We start from the raw sequence: 19,728 nt of genomic DNA on the forward strand, positions 1-19,728 counted from the left end.
AGACTGGACTCTCACACTTCCGCTCCTGGCTCTGCTCTTGGGAGGGAGGAGGACCATAACATGCATTCGGGGTCACAGTTTCCCAGGTCTAACAGGCCATCACTAGCTGCTACTGAGGCTATTTGGGATTCATCCCAAGATTCCACAAGTGCTCCTAACAGGAATTCATGGGATAGGGGGTCATCCCACACATCCATAATCACTCCAGACAGGGAGTCACACTGGGGGTATCCACAGTATTCACCTATGTCAGATAGTGCTCCAGACAGGGAGACTGACTGGGGGTATCCACACAAATCACAAGCAGCAAGAGAAAAAGAATTCCATCAGGGGTGCTTGCCAAATTCTGCAATTGCTCCTAAAAGGAGGTCACCAGCAAAGGGGGTTGCCATGGAGGCGACTCCTGACTCTGGCACCTCGGGCACGTGCTTGGGGGCAACCAAGTATTGGGGCACTTCCGCTACCCAGTCCTCTCCATCCGCTGGCCTTGGGCTCAAGGGACAGTGTTCCCAAGAGGGGTCCATTGTGGACTCAGGGAATTCCACCCTCCATGGTATGTGGGCTTGGACTTAGAGGGTCCAGCCAGCCAGCAGCGGGGCAGGTCAACCAGGTATGTGGGCCAACAAAGTCTTGGCCTGCCTAGCCTGGTAGGTGAGCAGGTGGGCCAGGCAATCTCTCCGGCCCTTAGGAGGTTGCAGTGGGCCAAGTGCCCACCCAAATATCTGAGAGACTTTGTGAAGTTGCTGTCAAATCATGAGGGTCCTGTTCATGAGGCTCCTGAATAACGGGAGTAACCCGTGGTAGATTATTCTGTATTAATTTTGATTTCGGATACATTTATTACATTAAGAACATTGAAGGGATTTTGCCTGAGGGCAGACTCAAGTATTCCACATCCTTGCATCTGATTAATGACACTCTTCCCACTGTATGACGTACATGTGTGAGCACAAGTATGTTCCATCTAGGGGGGAGAGGTGTTGTGTCTTGAGCCTGCAAAAGCAGGCTCGGGACGTTGCATTGTCCCAGGCATTCCAAAAGCTGCCTGGGACCAGACAGAGCGGCGCCAGCCTTGTGTGCATGTGCAAGGCATGAAAACGCTCTGTTCGCATTGGCTGACATTGTCCGAGTTCCTGGCCATATAAAGAGGCCTGCGTGCCTTTTGTTTTTGCTCAGTTGTAGAGAAGAGGAAATAAAGTGTTTGTTCAGCATCACCATGTGTCTTCATCATTTGCACGCGAACGAAGTATACAATACCCTTGTTTTCAATTGCCTTCAATTGTCCCACATGTATTGGAAGTCAGCACACACACACACACACACACACACAGAAGGAAATATTTTGGGGGATATTAAAAATAAAGACAGAATATTATATTTTCCCCAAAGGAATAATAGAAAAATCTTAGGGGAGGCAGAAACCTAGGCCCAGTCTCCCCCAAGCAGAAACTCAGCAGACCAGCTCTGTAGAAATGCAGATTTGATAATCCTATTCAGAAAGACTGGGCCACCTATTCATAAGCAAAATGCCTTCAGCCCCAGCCCCAGAGAAGGCTGGAGCTGAAGGGATTAGAAAAACAAGACTCCAAGGACAGGAACATGACCTTTAGGACATAATAGGATTAACCCACCACCAAAAGGGAAGACTCAAGCTTAGATTAAAGTACATTGCACAGGAACAACCTCAAATACAAAGCCCAAGAAGGTATAAAAATCCACCCACTCCCACTCCATTTTGTCAACCACCTTAGAAACATGCTGTGTCACTGAAGTTTCTGGCAACTAAATAAACAAGAACTTTCTTTCCCAAGCAGCCTCCATTTTATTTACTCCCAGTTTGGAGCTGGACTGAAAATTTTTCTTTCTTGTAAGGCTGTAATAGGAGGATATTTTATACAATACAATACAGCAATTAAGAGGAAGATGGATGAAAAAATCCAAAATGTGCTACAAGAAATTAAATTGAAAGAAAGGGAACTCCAGAATTCACCAGACAATCTTAACATACTTAATCAACTAAAATTATTGCAACAACAAATTTCTTCATTGATTGTTTCAGATATTGAAAATAAACTTAAATATACAGAATAACATTTTTTTGAACATGCAAATAAACCAGGGAGATGGTTGGCTTACAAACCAAGAAAACAGACAGAAAAGAAGATGATAACCAAGGTTCAAGAGGGGAATTATGGATAACAAAAACATTCAAAGACATTTTTGGAATTATTATACCAATTTATATAAAGAACAAGAAATATCTTTTGACTCTATGGAGGAGTATATAACAACTAGAAATCTTTCTGAACTATCACAAAACTACAAGCAAATTTTGAATAATCCAATAATAACTTTTGAAATATTGGAAGCAATTAAAAGAGCTAAAACAGGCAAAGTTCCTACTGAGCAGATTCTATAAAATTTTTGAAGATCAACTACTTCTTCCAATGAAGGACTTAATGAATTCTATTTACAGGGGAACCCTATACCAGACTCTTGGAAGGATGCCTACATTTCTTTAATACCCAAAGATAGACTGGATTTAACTTCTGTGAAGAACTACAGGCCAATTTCTCGACTTAATAATGACTACAAATTCTTTATAGTTATTTTAGCTGAAAGACTCAAAAAAGTTTTACAGAATTATATACATGAAATCCAGTGTGGTTTTTTACCTAAAAGACTACTAAACAATAATGTAAGAGTAATTTTGAATATAATTGTGACAAACAGTGAGAAACAGGTTGTAAGTCTTTCTGGATGCAGAAAAAAGCTTTTGACAACTTGAACTGGGCCTTTATGTTTAAAGTCATGGAAAAGATGGATTTTAGATTGGGCTTTATACACGCTATATACTCCAGAAAGATCAAATCATAGTGAAATCTAGAAGGGAACAAGACAGGGGTGTCCCTTATCCCCTTTATTATTTATTCTAGTGTTGGACCTGTTAAACAGAGATATTAGACAGGTTAACAGAGCAAAAGGAGTACCAACACTAGAGAATATTGAACATGTTATGAGGAAGATTAAAATGTTTGGAGAAATGACGGGTTTAAAAATAAAGAAAGATGATAATACTAAGGATATAAAGAAGGAAGAACAAAGGAAATTAGAATTTAAAACTGGTTGTAAAGTTGTGAAAAAGATACAGTATTTGTGGGTGACTCTCATTGAGGAAAATTCTAAGCTTTACAAAAATAATTACAGTAAAATATGGAAGGACATAAAATTGGATTTAAATGGATGGCAAAAATTAGATTTGTCATTAATGGGAAAAATTTCAGTAATTAAAATGAATGTACTACCTAGAATGTTATTTTTATTTCAGAAACCAATATTGATTAGAGATGCCACTTTCAAACAATGGCAGAAAGATATATCTAAATTTATTTGTCAAAATAAAAAATAAGAATTAAATATAAGCTGCTACAAGATTCTAAAGATAGAGGAGGTCTGGTTTGCCGGATCTTAAATCAAGCAGTCTTAATGGGTGTTCTTTGCCATAATCAGAGAGCTGTAAATAGCTGTCAAAGTATAGACTTAATACTTCTGTTTCACTCCTGATAGGATATGTCATTCAACTTAGATTAACCATGAAGCAAAATAAGCAGTGATGGGATTCAGCCAGTTCATACTGTGGGCTGTGGGCTGGGCGCCGTTCCTTGTAGATCTAGGTGCGGCTGTGGCCCAGGAAAATTTTCCACATTTCCTCCACCCATCTCATCCTCTTCCTCCACTGCAGGCCTCAAGGCTCATTGCACTGATCGCACTGCTGCAACTGCTTGGGGCAAGAAGCTGCATGGCTATTTGCACCACTTATGCTGGTGCCACCGCTTGCTGCAGGAGGCCATGAGGCTTGTTGCGTAGCACAAGAGGCATGTGGTGTCTTGCCATGAGCAGTGGTAGCAGCACGAATCAGTGCGATGAGCCTTGATGCCTGCATCCCTAAGTGGCAGCAGTGGTGCAATCAATGTGATGAGCCTCGAGGCCTGCTGCTGGAGGAAGAGGATGAGGTGGATGGAGGAAGTGTGGGAAATGTTCCTGGGCCACAGCTACAAGTAATGGTGCCCAGCCTGCAGCATCTGGAGGGTCCTCTGGCAATCCTTTTCCCTCCAGCCCAGCAAGAGGCATCTCCACTCACGCCACAGCAGCCTGGATCCAGAACCTATGGAAACTGTTCTGTCCCAGCCTACGTCCGTCCTTGTTGTGTCACAAGAACAAACCCCTCTTTAATAGTAGGCTGGGAAAACAACCTCTTTTTATTTCCAAAACAGTCCTGATAAGATGTTCTCCAAAACAAAGATAACAGAATACTTTTCCAAGAGATAATTGGTTACAAAAGCAAACAGAGCAAGAGTTAAACAAGAAATTCCCTGGTAAAACAAACAGATCATGATCCCTGGAAGTTCTCTACAAACAGTTGCCTTCAGCAACCAGTACTGCCCACACCTTCCCTTTTTATAAAGCAGTTCTAAAGTGTGGCTTCTCAATGCCTTCTCCTCCTCCCCTGGAGTTGTTGTATTGACTGCTGCTGACCTGCTCTAGATAATTGCTTGCGTCTATGAGCATCGATCATATCTATCAGCTGTGAATCCTCCAAGTCTGACTCATCCTCCCCACACAGCTGAGTTTCATCCGGAACATGATTGGAGGGGCCAGGCTCTTCATCAGATTGTGAGTCTTGTAATTCATCAGAGCCTCCCTCTGACTCTGATGGCTCTCCAAATGCCTCCTCCACCTCCTCCTCAGATTCCTCGGACTCAGCTGTTGGGAACACAGGCTGGCACGGAATCATGACAGAAACCCAGGAGGACCCTGGCAGCAGTTTGCCCACACATTCCTTGACCCAGACGGCTTGGAGCCAGGACACCTCATGGCCTCTGCCAGTCAGCAGGGCAGCCTAGGCAAGATTGGCACTGCCAAAGCTGGCTTGGTGCCTAGCAAGAAGGCGAAGTTGGCAGAGGAAGAAGCTGAGTGGCAGTTCCAGTGGCAAGAAGGGCCCTTTCCAAGCTTGGCCTGAATCCTGCAGGACCGGTCTCTAGCTTCATCCTCCAGCCTCCACTGGCCAAAGGTGCTGAGGAGCCCAAAATGAACTGCAGGCAAGGTGACAATGTGTAGAGCATAATGGTGAGGGATGTGGTAGCCTTCTAAAGTGCCCCCTGCACCTGCAAATTTCTCCCTGTGGAGAAGTGGAGCCTGCAGAAGCCTCTCTGTGGGCAGAGAAGCTTAGTACCACCTGTCTCATTGTGGCGGGACTTTGGTGGTTAGGACGGTATTATTTAATATTTGTATTAATATTTTAAAACTCTTTCTTATAACATAATCTACTTTTGTGTACCTCTTTTATTGTTTTTATTTAAGTATGAAATAATAAATAATAAACTACCTTTTGGTATATCATTTTTTTATACTTAAAGCGATCATTACGGTTGTTAAATTATTTGAATCCTACCACTGAAAATAAGCCTGTGGTTAGGGCACCAAGAGAAGGGGTGCCCATATGCTTTCTCTCCTAATTGTCATGCTCTTGATTCTTTCACTACCACACCTGACTTTATTGATTTTTTAATAATTGTCTGTATCAATCATGTTTGACTTTACTCTGATTGTTAAAATGTGTTATTGTTGTTTTGTGGAATGATGATTGACTAAAGTATAAAAAGTTTTATTTGAAGATGTCATTAGATTTCACATTTATTTATGTTTTATGACATGAGAATTTTGCTTTTGTTGAGGGACATCAGTGTTGGATTGAGCTTTGGTCATCAGTTGACCTTAATCTTACCCTGGGCTGATAAGTCTTAGAAAATGGTTCGCTGGTCCTCTGCCAGCGTCCTCAGAGTGGGGCTTAGGGGGTGGGAAGTTCTTTTTATTCCCTTGCTGATCCAATTGCCTACTCATTGCCCTCGTGACAGGGCCACTCTTCCTGATTGCCTGTGACTGTCTTAACTGTTCCGCCCTCTCTTTTTTCCACTCTAACATTGTATTTTTCTGCTCCATCATCCTTGTGCTGTCTCCCCCTCCCTGCACTGTTATCATTAACACACTCCTCAATCCCTCCTCTCTGCCCAATGCAATGTGCCTCCTCCGATTCAGCAATACACGAGTCCTGTTGGGCTGCTGGTCCGCCTGCCGTTTTTGCATTCCATTGCCAGTTCTTATCTCATCTCCCTCCTCCAACTCCCTAGCCTGCCGATTCATACACCCTTTGTTGTCCATTCCTGTCATCCTTCCCCCCCTTCCTTCAACCCTCCCACCTGTTGATTAACATATTGCTCCTGCCTTTCATCAACCATTCCTATTGATGTTCTCTTCCTCAATGTCTTTTCCTTCCTGATCCGCTGCTCTACCTGCTGTTCCTGTTTACCCTCCTCCCCCACTGTCCATCTTCCCCTCTCCAATGTCCTCCCCATGATCTGCTGACTTACCTGTTGTTCATCCATTTCTGTCCATCCTCTCTTTTCTAACATTTCTCCTCCTCTGACCTGCTGTCCTACATGCTGTTCCCACATCATCTGGATGATTTCTCTCTGGAAATATATAAAGTTGTGTTAATCCCTGCTAAAGTGAAACTAACTTAATTCCAACTGCTTGTAAAGCTAAAATGAAACTAACCTTTAGATGACCCTGACTGTTAACTCCAACTGTTTTGGAGGGACATTTTGAATATTTATATTTGGGTGGGCTTTTTCAAGTATTGTGATTGGTTAAAGCCCTGTGGGCTCAGACTATAAAGGCAATTGCCTGCAGTTCTCTAGTTCTAGTTTGAGTCAATAAATGATGTTGTAACTATGCTGGTTTGTTTCTTGCCTACTGAAACCCACTACAGAATAGTTGTGGAGAGCACACTCTGCTGAAATCCACAGAATCTGGTTGTTGGTCTTGAGTTTCTAAGCAAAATATTCTGACAAGTGTCAGCCACATTCAGTTACTAAAGAGTATAACTGTCAGATTGGCCACAGCCTGCTCCCTCCAAAGAATGACCCTTGACTCCATACTTGTTAGACAAAAGGTACTTTTACTAGAGATGCTGAGTGCAGCACGAGCTAGGCAAGGTCTAAAGAAAAACCTTGTGAAAAGCATATATTAAAAGCAATCCCCAATGTCCAAAACCCTTCCCCCCCATGAGAGTAGTCCAATCGGGCTCTGTTTTGATGTTTTGGGAACCTGGTGCTGCTGTAAATTTTTTCCCAGGGCCAGCATCCACAAAAGCAGGAAGCTGGCTCGGTTTGACATCTCTGGTTCCTGATAGTGTCCACATTCTCCCAAATTCTTTCATACCTCCAGCAGTCTTCCACTCCCTCTTGGTTATGGCAGTTTGTTCCATTAAGAGCCTCCTATTCCAGAGCCACATTGCCAATGTGGCAGATTAGCCTCATGCGGTGTCCCCTGAGACAGCAGCTGAGCTGATTAATTCTGGTGTTAATTGGCTCAGTGAGGGCCACACAGGATTGACTTTGTAATACTTGAAGTAATTTTTTTAGTACTAGTTCACAAGCTAACTAACATGGGTTTTCTTGTACTTTAAATTTACTTTTTCAAATGTATTCCTAATAATTTGTCATAACCCTTAACCTTCAGAAAAGCTTCTCTTTCAAAAAAACAGGATTGGCAATAGAGCATTAAATACAATGGTAGATAACAGTTTCATTTTTAGCTCGCTGAATGGTCAACTGAGAAGACCAGACCAGACAGTGGAGCTGAGCCGACTGGAAAGCTGAATGGCAGAGCAGAAAAGAGGCCAAAAAGACCCAAGCACTGAAAGTCAGAATGGAGCTGGCAGAGAAAACAACAAGAGGCTGGAGCAGCAAACAAGAGAAGTGAAGGCAACAATCAAATTTGAGATCCCAATAGGAAGGGAGGAAAGACTCCAGTAAAGAATAAAAATAAATACAGGACAGAAAATAAAAGATAAATAGGCAAATAATAAGGACAAGAGTGGAACATTAGAAATCAAGGAAGAAGAGGACTAATAAAGAGGCAAATCTTAACAAGACAAATCTTAAATAATAAGGTAGGGAGGAATTGGAGCTCAAAAACTTTAAAAATATAGAGGGAAGATAAGGATAAATAAAACTAACATAATAATAAGAAGGTTATATAAATAACAAAGTAGAAAAACAAGCACAAAGAGGCAGAGAAAAGGACAGAGAAAAAATAGGCATAATTTATTTATTTATTTAATTTTATTTATATGCCGCCCAATCCCAAAGGACTCAGGGTGGCGTACAAAATTAAAACAATCATCAACAATAAAACAATAAAATAATACAATCATACAGCATGTCCGATCGTATCCCGCCCCCCCGCGCCCCCCCCCGGGGACATCAGCCCCAGGCCTGCCGGAACAGGAGAGTTTTAATGGCTTTCTTAAAGGCCGGCAGGGTGGGAGTAGTTCGAACCTCGGGGGGAAGTTGATTCCACCATGTCGGAGCCACCACAGAAAAGGCCCTTCCCCGAGGGCCCGCCAGCCAACATTGTCTGGCCGACGGGACCTGAAGGAGGCCCAATCTATGGGATCTCACCGGTCTCTGGGAGCTGTGCGGCAGTATGTGGTCCTGTAAGTAACCTGGTCCTATGCCATGAAGGGCTTTAAAGGTGATAACCAACACCTTGAATTGCGTCCGGAGACCCACAGGAAGCCAGTGCAGCTCATGGAGGATAGGTGACACGTGGGCGTACCTTGGCGTGCCCACAATCGCTCTCGCAGCTGCATTCTGAACCAACTGCAGCCTCCGAACGCTCTTCAAGGGTAGTAATCCAGTCTTGAGGTGACAAGGGCATGAGTGACCGTGAGTGAAGCCTCCCGGTCCAAATAAGGCTGCAACTGGTGCACCAGACGAACCTGGACAAAGGTCCCCCTGGCCACAGCCGATAGATGTTGTTCCAAATTTAGCTGTGAGTCCAGGAGAACACCCAAGTTGCATGCCTGCACTGAGGGAGGTAAATTTGCCCCCCCCCAAGACTAATGATGGACCATCCAGTTGACCTTTGGGAGGCAAGACCCAGAGCCACTCGGTCTTGTCAGGGTTGAGTCTAAGCCTGTTCACCCCCATCCAGACCCTCACATCTTCCAGGCACCGGCACATCACGTCGACTGCTTCACTGAAAGGACACGGGGTGGAGATATATAATTGGGTATCATCCGCGTACTGATGATACCTCACTCCGTGTCACCGAATGATCTCACCCAGCGGTTTCATGTAGATGTTAAAAAGGAGGGGGGACAGGACCGAGCCCTGAGGCACCCCATGATCGAGGCGCCTAGGGGTCGATCTCTGTCCGCCCGCAAACACCGACTGCGACCTGTCAGGGAGGTAGGAGGAGAACCACCGCAATATGGTGCCGCCCACCCCCACCTCTCCGAGACGACACAGAAGGATACCATGGTCGATGGTATCAAAAGCCGCTGAGAGGTCAAGAAGCACCAGGATAGAGGAATGATCCCTATCCCGGGCTCTCCAGAGGTCATCGGTCAGTGCGACCAAAGCAGTCTCAGTGCTGTAGCCAGACTTGAAACCAGATTGAAAAGGGTCCAGATAATTAGTTTCATCCAAGGATTGCAAGAGTTGGGACGCCACCACCTTCTCTACAACCTTCCCTACAAAGGGGAGGTTGGAGAAGGGACGAAAGTTCTTCAAAACAGCTGGGTCCAGGGAAGGCTTCTGGAGGAGGGGCCTCACCACCGCTTCCTTTACAGGTTGCGGGAAAGACCCCTCCATCAAGGAGGTGTTGATTATCGCCTGGAGCCAGCCTCGTGTCACCTCCCTACTGGCAGAAACCAGCCAAGGAGGGGCACGGGTCCAATAAACAGGTGGCGGCATTCATTGCCCTCACGGCCTTGTCCACTTCATCAGGGGTCACAGGCTCAAACTCGCTCCAGATAACATGACTAAGACCAGCCCCCAGCAACTCGGCTGGCACTGCCCAGTCGGAGTCCAGGTCTCTCTGAATCTCTTACCTAGAGCACCGAACAGAGAAGGTAGAAACAAGACTAACAGCAAAGCACATCCACCAATCAAAAAGAGGGATTTTCAAACAACAAACTTATGGAACAAGTGACTGATACAATCGTGGTATGCAATATGTTCCTTGTATGAGCTTATGCCCAAAGAACATCCAAATTATACATTCATTAAATGTAAACTATGTGAACTACTGGAGGAAAAAGTAAGGGATCTAGAGGCAACTCTAGCCATACTCCAACCTATACCCAAACTGAAAGCTATACCCAAACTGAATGAAACAATGGACAAATTAGTCCCAGAGGATTTGACGCTACTGAAGGAAGACAATGGAGGTATGTCACACATAGAAGGAAACACAACAATCAAAGGAAGAAGCAGCATACATCTAACAAAGCACTACTGCCCAATATAACCCAACCAGAAGCAGCCCCATTAAAACTGAGCAATCGATTTCTCTCCCTACATGGAAATACACAGACCCACAACCTCCCCCTCAAAAAAAAAACATGAAACCTAGCAAAGAAATAACACCAAATATCCCTTAAAAAGTCACATCAACAAACACACAGAAAAGCACCTCAGATTGCACCCCCCAGAAAAGGAAGGTGAGTGTTAGTAATAGGAAATTCTACCCTCAAAGGAACAGAATCAGCATCTGCAGACTGGACATACATTCTAGGGAGGTATGTTGTCTCCCTGGAGCAAAAATCAAAGATGTGGTCGAGAACCTAACCAGAATAATTAGGCCCACAGATTACTACCCTTTCCTCCTCCTTCACATTGGGACAAATGACACAACAAAGAACCCAAGTACAATATTGAAATATTATAAGCAACTAGGCAATAAAGTTAAGGAGCTAGGAGCACAAGTAGTGTTCTCATCAGTACTCCCAATGAAAGGCCAACACCCATTAAAGGAAAAAAGAATTCTAGAAATAAATCACTGGCTAAAGGGTTGGTGTTGCTAAGAAAACTTTGGTTTCCTGGACCATGGGCTACATTTCCTACATGAAGGACTCTTGACAAGCAATGCACTGCACCTCACAAAAACAAGGAAAAATGTACGTGGAAAAAGACTGGCCCAACTCATCAGGAGGGCTTTAAATGAAAACTGAGGGGGGAGGGTGACCAATCTCTAGAACCTCTAGAACCCCAAACCAATCACAAATCCCAAGAAAACCAACAATGAGGTAGGCAGTGATGAAAAAAAGAAAAACTCAAACAACAATCAGGAGATGCAGGAAACACACCCACAGACAGGCATAAAAGTCTTAAATGCCTATATACAAATGCTCAAAGCTTGGGGAACAAACAGGGCAAACTAGAAGCAATAGTACACGAGGGTGGGTATGACATAGTTGGCATTACAGAAACCTGGTGGGATGAAATCCATGACTGGAATATACTGATGAATGGACACAAATTGTTCAAAAGAAATAGATCTACAAAAAGAGGTGGGGGAATGGCCCTATATGTAAGAGAACACTACATATCTACAGAAATGCACATGACCAAAGATAAAATCCCTCTAGAATGTATATGAGTCAATATAAAAGGGGGGAAAAGTGACATTGCCATAGGTGTATACTACAGGCCACCCAAGCAATCCGAAGAAGTAGATAAACTCTTTCCCAACCAGTTAACAAATGTATGCAGGAAGCATATCACAGTAATAATGGGAGACTTCATTTATCCAGATATTAACTCAGAGACAAACTCTGCAGCAAGTGGGAGATCAAACAGATTCTTAACCAATCTAGCTGACAACTTAATCATTGAAAAGGCTTGCAACAAAAGTCAAAAATTAGAAAAAAAGCTTCTTTCAACATGTAAAAAACAATAAAAACTTAAGGAAATGATTGGTCCACTAATGGGAGAAAGTGGCAAGAAATTGACAAGCAACAGGGAGAAAGCAGAACTACTCAACTCGTGTTTTGCATCCATATTTACACAAAGGGAAAAAACAGTCCAACCTATCAAAAACAGTACTGTAAAACAGATTAGAAACACAAGTTAAGATAGGCAAGAAAATGGTGAGCACCTGTCCACCCTAGATGAGTTCAAATCACTGGGACCAGATGGGCTACACCCCAAGGTTCTGAAGGAACTGGCAAATGTGATCTCAGAACCACTGGTCTATATCTTTCAAAGATCCTGGAGCACTGGGGAACTACCAGAAGACTGGAAAAGAGCTGATGTAGTTCCCATCTTCAAAAAACGGGGAAAAATGGATCCAGGAAACTACAGACCTATCAGCCTGACCTCAATACCTGGGAAGATCTTGGAAAAGATAATCAAGCAATGAATCAGCGAACACCTAGAGGCAAAGTCATTACCAAAAGCCAACATGGTTATATCTAAAACAGATCATGCCAGACAAATCTTATTGCATTCTTTGCCCAAGTGACAAAAGTGTGGAACAGAGGAATGCTGTGGATATAATTTACTTGGATTTCAGTAAGGCATTTGATAAAGTAGACCACAACCTACTACTTGATAAGATAGAAAACTGTGGGTTAGACAATATCACCACCAGATGTCAAAGCTGCTAACATTGGATGTTCTTGCTCTGACAAAATATGCAGAGCTGTGTGGTATTTTTAGAGTTAACTCAGAAGACACTGGGAGGGGAGGAGAAAGAATGTATGAGTTGCAAATGGAAGAGAACCTTTGCCCTTCAACCTGATAGGAGAACATGATTTATGACAGCAAATCAAGGGAGGGAACATGCTGGCAAAATATGTGTTCAGGGAAGGAGAAATTAGATCTTAGCATCCCTCTTCATGCCGTGCCGACATTTTGTTATATGAATAAAAGACTTTTTAGGATAAAAAATGCCTGGAAGTTCTTTGAAGTGTTTCATTAGTCGGAATCTTGACACCAGATGGATTGGTAGCTGGCTGACCAGCTGTACTCAGCATGTGGTCCTCAATGGAACTATATCTACATGGAGGGAAGTGTGTAGTGGGGTGCCCCAGGGCTCTATTCAGGGCCCAGTGCTCTTCAACATCTTCATCAACAATTTGGATGAAGGGATAGATGGGGAACTCATCAAATTTGCAGACAACACTAAGCTGGCAGGAATAGCTAACACTCCAGAAGATAGGCTTGAATATTGGGTGCTATCTAATAAAATGAAATTCAGTGGTGAAAAAAGGTTCTACATTTAGGCAAGAAAAACCAAATGCACAGGTATAGTATAAGTGGTACCTTGCTCAATAGTAGCAACTGTGAGAGGGATTTTGGAGTCCTAGTGGACAATCACTTAAATATGAGCCAGCAGTGTGCTGCAGCTGCCAAAAAAAGCCAACACAGTGCTAGGCTGCATTAACAGAGGGATAGAATCAAGATCACCTGAAGTGTTAATACCACTTTACAATGCCTTGGTAAGGCCACATTTGGAATACTGCATCCAGTTTTGATCACCACGATGTAAAAAAGATGTTGAGAGTCTAGAAAGAGTACAGAGAAGAGCAACAAAGATGATCAGGGGATTGGAGGATAAAATATAATAAGGAACGGTTGCTGGAATTGGGAATGTCTAGTTTAATGAAGAGAAGGATGAGGGTTGACATGATAGCAGTGTTTCAATATCTCAGAGGCTGCTACAAAGAAGAGGGAGTCAAGCTATTCTCCAAAGCACCTGAAGGCAGGACAAGAAGCAATGGATGGAAACTAACCAAAGAGAGAAGCAACCTAGGAGAAATTTCCTGACATTTAGAACAATTAATCAGTGGAACAACCTGCCTCCAGAAGTTGTGAATGGTCCAACACTGGAAGTTTTTAAGAAGATACTGGACAGCCATTTGTCTGAAATGGTATAGGGTTTCTTGCCTGAGCAGTGGGTTGGACTAGATGACCTCCAAGGCCCCTTACAATTTTATTATTATTATAAAAGGTAGAGGAGGGAACTAGAAGTAAACCTATACTGGACCTAATTCTTACTAATAAAGAAGTGACAGAGGGAGTTGAACCTTGGGTGAAAGTGACTACATCATACTGAAATTCAATAAAATGCAAACATAAACAATAGAAAATAATCCAACGAGTTCTTAAACTTCAAAATAGCTGATTTTAATAAGCTCAGAGAGAATTTAGGAAAGACTCCATGGATGAAAATCCTAAAGGGGAAAACAACTCAAGAAGCTTGGGAAACTGAAAAATATGATCATAAAAGCCCAGTCCACCACAATACCACTGAAAAAGAAAAACAAGAAATTCAAGAAGAAACCAGCATGGCTACACAAAGCTCTCTCTGATAAACTGCAAGACTAAAAGGACAAGTACAAAAAAATGGAAAGAGGGAGACATAACATAACATAATATAACATATCATAACATAATAGCCAGTCAGAACATGCAAAGACGAAGTCAGGAAAGCAAAGGCTCAGACTGAACAAAGACTTGCAATAGAAATCAAGGACAATAAAAAAAGTTTTTTTCAACATATTAATAATAAGAAAAAAGTCAAGGAAATTGTAGGTCCACTAAAGAGAGAAGATGCCAAGAAGGTAACAGGCAGTAGGGAGAAAGCAGAGCTGCTTATTCTTTGCATCAGTCTTCACACAAAAAGAAATTATAATCCAGCACACAAAAAAAAACTACTGCAAAGGACAAATTAGAAACAAAAATCAAAATAAGCAAGAAAATGGTAAGAGAACACCTATCCGACCTTGACAAATATAAATCACTGGGCCCCAACAGATTATATCCCAGAGTTCTGAAGGAGCTGGCAGATGTTATCTCAGAACCATTGCACCATATCTTTCAAAAATACAGGAGCACCGGGGAAGTACCTGAGGATTGGAAAAGGGCTGATGTGGTTCTCATCTTCAAGAAAGGGGGGAAAAAAACAGACCCAGGAAACTACAAATCAATCAGTCTAACATCAATATCTGGGAAGATCCTGGAAAAGATAATCAAAAAACAAATCTGCGCACAACTAGAAGCAAACAAAGTTATAACTAGTAGCCAGCACAGGTTTGTTAAAAACAGATCATGCCAAACCAATCTTATTTCATTATTTGATAAAGTGACTAAATTAGCACTGTGGACATTACTGAAATTTTACTTATATTTCAGTAAGGCATTTGATAAAGTAGACCACAACCTGCTGCTTAGTAAGCTAGAAAAAGATGGGATAGACAACATCACTGCACAGACCTGCCTCTGTTTCCCTACCAAGAAAATAGAACTCTTGAAACATGCATCATTTCAAAAGGAACATTTATTGGCAGGTGCAGACAGCAGGAAATCTAGGCAGGATCTGAGGGCTTCCCACCCAAATCAATAGGTAAAACTGTGTAATTGTAACCCCACCCCAATTGTCCTTCCAGTTAGTTCAAACAGGCCAATCCAAGATGACAATGAGCTGTGGGAAACAAACCGATAAGGCGCCTCTCTCAAGGTTCTGAGGTCTTCACAGGTTCCTCCCTCCACACCGAGATAAGGTAGATAGCCCCGATCTTGTGGCAAACGCAAGGACTCTTATGAATTCCAGAGGGTTTAGCAGAGAGATTTATTGCGCAGGTTCAGCAGCAAAAGCAACCAGCAATTTTGAACCCCGAGGGCAGGTTCAGGCTTCAGTTTTATACTTTCTTTTTCTCAGGAACAAAAGACTATACATTCTAATACACATTGTGATACATTAGGTCCGTTTCTCACGGGTATACAATGGAGAGAGTTTGCTACATACATTGTATTCAAGTGCAATGCACATTAGGTTAGTCACATATTACTAACACAGCATTATTCCAGTAATTATGCAGACACATCATTTTAGTGATTGCTTATTAATTGTTCATTATTTCACCTTATTCCCCCCTTTGGAAGTTTTCCTGCTTAAACTTCCATCATTCTACCTCCAATTCAGGATCTTTAGAGGGCAAAATTTTATATTCCCATAAAGCTAACATTGTTTCATGTTTTGCAGTTAATTGGGCTGTACTTTCTGAGATCCTTCGAATCATTGCTACAACACAGGGGAGTAAGCAGGGAATCAAAATACATCCTAGAATTAACAAGACTGCTATAACTATGATGGTTTGTAGGCCTGGTAACTTTGGCCACCATCCTGAAAATATGTCTTCCAAATTAAATCCTTTCCAGGTTTGCACTGGAACATGAGCTAGTTTGACCATTTTGTTTGTTATGTCCTTCAACACTTTCCCACTTTCATCTATTTTGATGCAACAGTTTGTTAGGTTGAATTTTCCACATACCCCTCCTTCTTTGGCCAACAGATAGTCCAGGACTAACTTATTTTGCATAATATATGTCCTGGATTTCACATTTTCTTTGGCCAATTCAGTTAATCCCCTCACAGTCTCATTAGTGATTAACTCTACCACTGCTTGTAACCTAATGAGCCTGTTGAGCATATAAATAGGGGTACAGTATCCATATATTCCATCCTCAGCCCAAGTAGCCGGACCATAAACTAGGATGATGCAGCAAGGTGGCCATTCATGTTCTTGCCAAGTGACTCTTGTGCATTGGGTGTGTGTACTTAGTTCCCTTCTTTGTCTTATGTTGCCAACTTCATTATAGATGGGAACTCCAAGGATTTGCTTAGTTTTTAATGGTAACAGGAAAAATCCTGGTCAAATTACTCCCAATACATAAGATCCACACCAGTTCTTAGGTAGTTGTCAGTATGCCATTTTTCCGCAAATCCAGTACATTCCATCTGGGGCTAGCCAAAGGAGACTGGTATTTGTGGGGTCTTTTAGATATGGCATCCCAGATATGTTAGTAAGGGCATAATGATCCATAGTAGTGGTTTCATTGTTTCCAGACCACCATTTACCGTTTTCCCAAGTCCCTATGCATAGGAGGTGCTATGCAAGATTCTGTTTTGTTCCTTGAGTAACATATATGTCCTACCAGGTTGGAAGTAATAGTCCAATCACCATCTTTCTCACTTGTATAAGTTAAACTACTATTCTCAGACATTTCTAGTACCTTGGTATAATTTAACTCTTGTGCCTCCCATGGCCATTTTTCTCCCATATTTGTTCCACCACACACAAAACAGTTGGACACGTCTAAAGTATGGGCAATATCTTCAGCTAACTTAACAAAGGTATTGGTTACATGTCTAGGTATTTCAGGAATATTTAGTTTCTCCATTTCCTCATAATATGACCAAAATAATGATTTTTGTTCTCATCTTTTGGTTGCAGCTATAATTTTGATTTCTACCTCTGATATTGGGTCGTAGCCGTTGGCATCTATTCCTATCCCAAACATCCAATTTCGTCTTTCCCATCTATTTTGTTCCAGGAACCAACTGCCATTCATGACTGTGAGAGTCACCAAATTACAGTTATCCGTTCCACAGGAGTCTGCTTTGGTATTATTCTTTTCAAACAAGATGTGCTCCATCTCCTTTGGGTCTTGGGTATGCCACTTAATACATGACCACCACTTACATCTGACCGTGGAGACTGCACATCCATCCGATGGGCACAAGTATTTATGGCAGTGGTTCTCAACCTATGGGTCGCGACCCCATTTGGGGTCGAACGACCATTTCATGGGGGTCGCCAAACAATGCAGTCCGCCATTTTTTCCCCCTTTTTCTTAGCTGTGCTACTCTCTTTTATTCTATTGGCTTTTGAAAGCCAATAGAATAGACTCTCTTGAATAGCGTCTAATTCTATTGGCTTTCAAAAGCCAATAGGAATTGTCCAGGCTGTCTCTGCCCTGCTGAGCCTGCCAAAAATCCTATTCTGCAAACGGTGCTGCAAGTTGTCTGCAGCGAAGGCGAGCTGTCTGGAAGCTTCCACCCCACCCTGCTGAGCAACTACTAAAAATGTAAGTAAAAGAGGGCCAGGGGTGGGAGGTGTGGGGCCGGCGGGTGCAGGGAGGGTTGCTGGCGCGTGTGGGGCCCGGCGGGTGCCTTACCTCCCTTGGGCTGGGCCACCTGGTGGCCCAGCTGGTGGTCACCCTGCACCATCACTGCCCCTTGTCAGCTATGCCTCGGCTGGCACAGTGGGCGGCACCACGCATGTGCGGCACTCCCGGGCAGGGAAAGTCCTTGACTTACGACCAGTTGGGTAGTCCTCAACTTACAACTGGTTGGATAGTCCTCGACTTTCGACCAGTTGGGTAGTCCTCGACTTACGACTGGTTGGGGTCGTGGCATTAAAAAGGTTGAGAACCACTGACTTATGGTTTGGTATGTAGCTCTGGATTTGACTGATCCCTCCGCAACCATCTATTGCAGCCCAATAATTAGCTGCTTTGCAAACATCAAAGGTGACGCTAAAACTGGAGTGTGGGTTGGATTTCCATTGGGAGATTCCTAATAGTGCCTGGTCCCTAGAGCTCCTGGCTGTTCTATGTGTTCGGATTTGTAAGGCCCAACTATCAGGATCAGATTTTGGGTTATAACACTGATCTTGGACCCCTTTTCTACAAACTTTGTATGTAGTTCTATTGTATGTGCAGGAGCTAGGGGAGCTATCTTGGCATCCTTCTGGTTTTGTTGTATGATAAACCAAAGTCTTAGTTATCTGGCTTCCTTATTTTGTAATTTTAATGCAGTTTTGACAATCCTGGTTTCCCTGTATTTTTGTTCTTTCTTTGTGTGTACTACTCAATAGTTTTCTATTAGAAGGTTTCTACGTTATGACCTCTCGTGTAGCCATTGCACTGATTTGTGTAGGAATGTGTGTGTGTATTCCCTATATTAAATAACTAACAGATATTATGAGCTGTAGAATCCTCATATCTTCCACCGTGCATAGAGAGACAGCTTCCAGAGTGTCTCAGCAAGGTTTGTTGTTCACACCATGTGTTGAGAACCCGTTGCCGGTAGGGTTCAACAGGGTGTATTTCTTGTAAATTTTAACACTAAAGGTTTGTCAGTTTTATCCACCTTGTAAGTTACTGGATCAGCAGGTGCAGCTGCTTTCAATCTACTCCAGTGGATCCAGGACTTTCCCTCCAAGGTTTTCACTGCCAAAGGAGAACACATGACAGCAGTATATGGTCCTTTCCATCTTGGGCTCAAGGGATCTGATTTCCAGTGTTTTACCCATACTCTATCTCCTGGTTTGAACCCATGTGTTGCCGTGACCACTGGAGGGGGTTGTTGTTCCATCATATAATGGCGTAAATTTGAAACAGCTAAATTATGAAGCTGTAACTGATGTAACAATTTCTGTTGGTCTATTCCCTCCTTATGAGCCAAGTCTGGCCAGCCCTGACTGTCAGGTTTAAATAGACAAGGGGGATGGCCAAACATGAGCTTATAAGGGCTAAGTTGTAATTTAGTGCGGGGGCCAGTCTGATTGCATACAAAACCATAGGCAAAACGTCTGGCCAATGGAGATGAGTTTCCAAACAAAATTTGGTAATAAGGGTTTTAATCGTGCGATGAGCACATTCCACCCTACCAGCCGATTGGGGGTGGAAAGCACAATGAAATCTCCACTTAATTCCTAATGCCTGGGCTAAAGCCTTATTAATTTGGTGTACAAACTCAGGGCCATTATCTGATGAAATCCTAGAAGGGCAACCAAATCTAGGAATAATTTCTTTAAGAAAGATTCTGGCAACCTGTATAGCTTTCTTATTTACAGTCGGAAAGCCTCAATCCACTCTGAATAGGTATCGATTATAACTAACAGGGCTACATATTTCTTACTCCTAGGCATATCAGTAAAATAAATAACGACATAGTCCATTGGAAAATAAGCGATTGGTTGTCGACCAGGTGGTACTACTGTTCCTTGGCATGCATTGGTTTGGG

The sequence above is a fragment of the Crotalus tigris genome, unplaced genomic scaffold (assembly GCF_016545835.1).
Source record: "Crotalus tigris isolate CLP2741 ecotype Arizona unplaced genomic scaffold, ASM1654583v1 scf7180000024341.3516292, whole genome shotgun sequence".
NCBI lineage: Eukaryota > Metazoa > Chordata > Lepidosauria > Squamata > Viperidae > Crotalus > Crotalus tigris.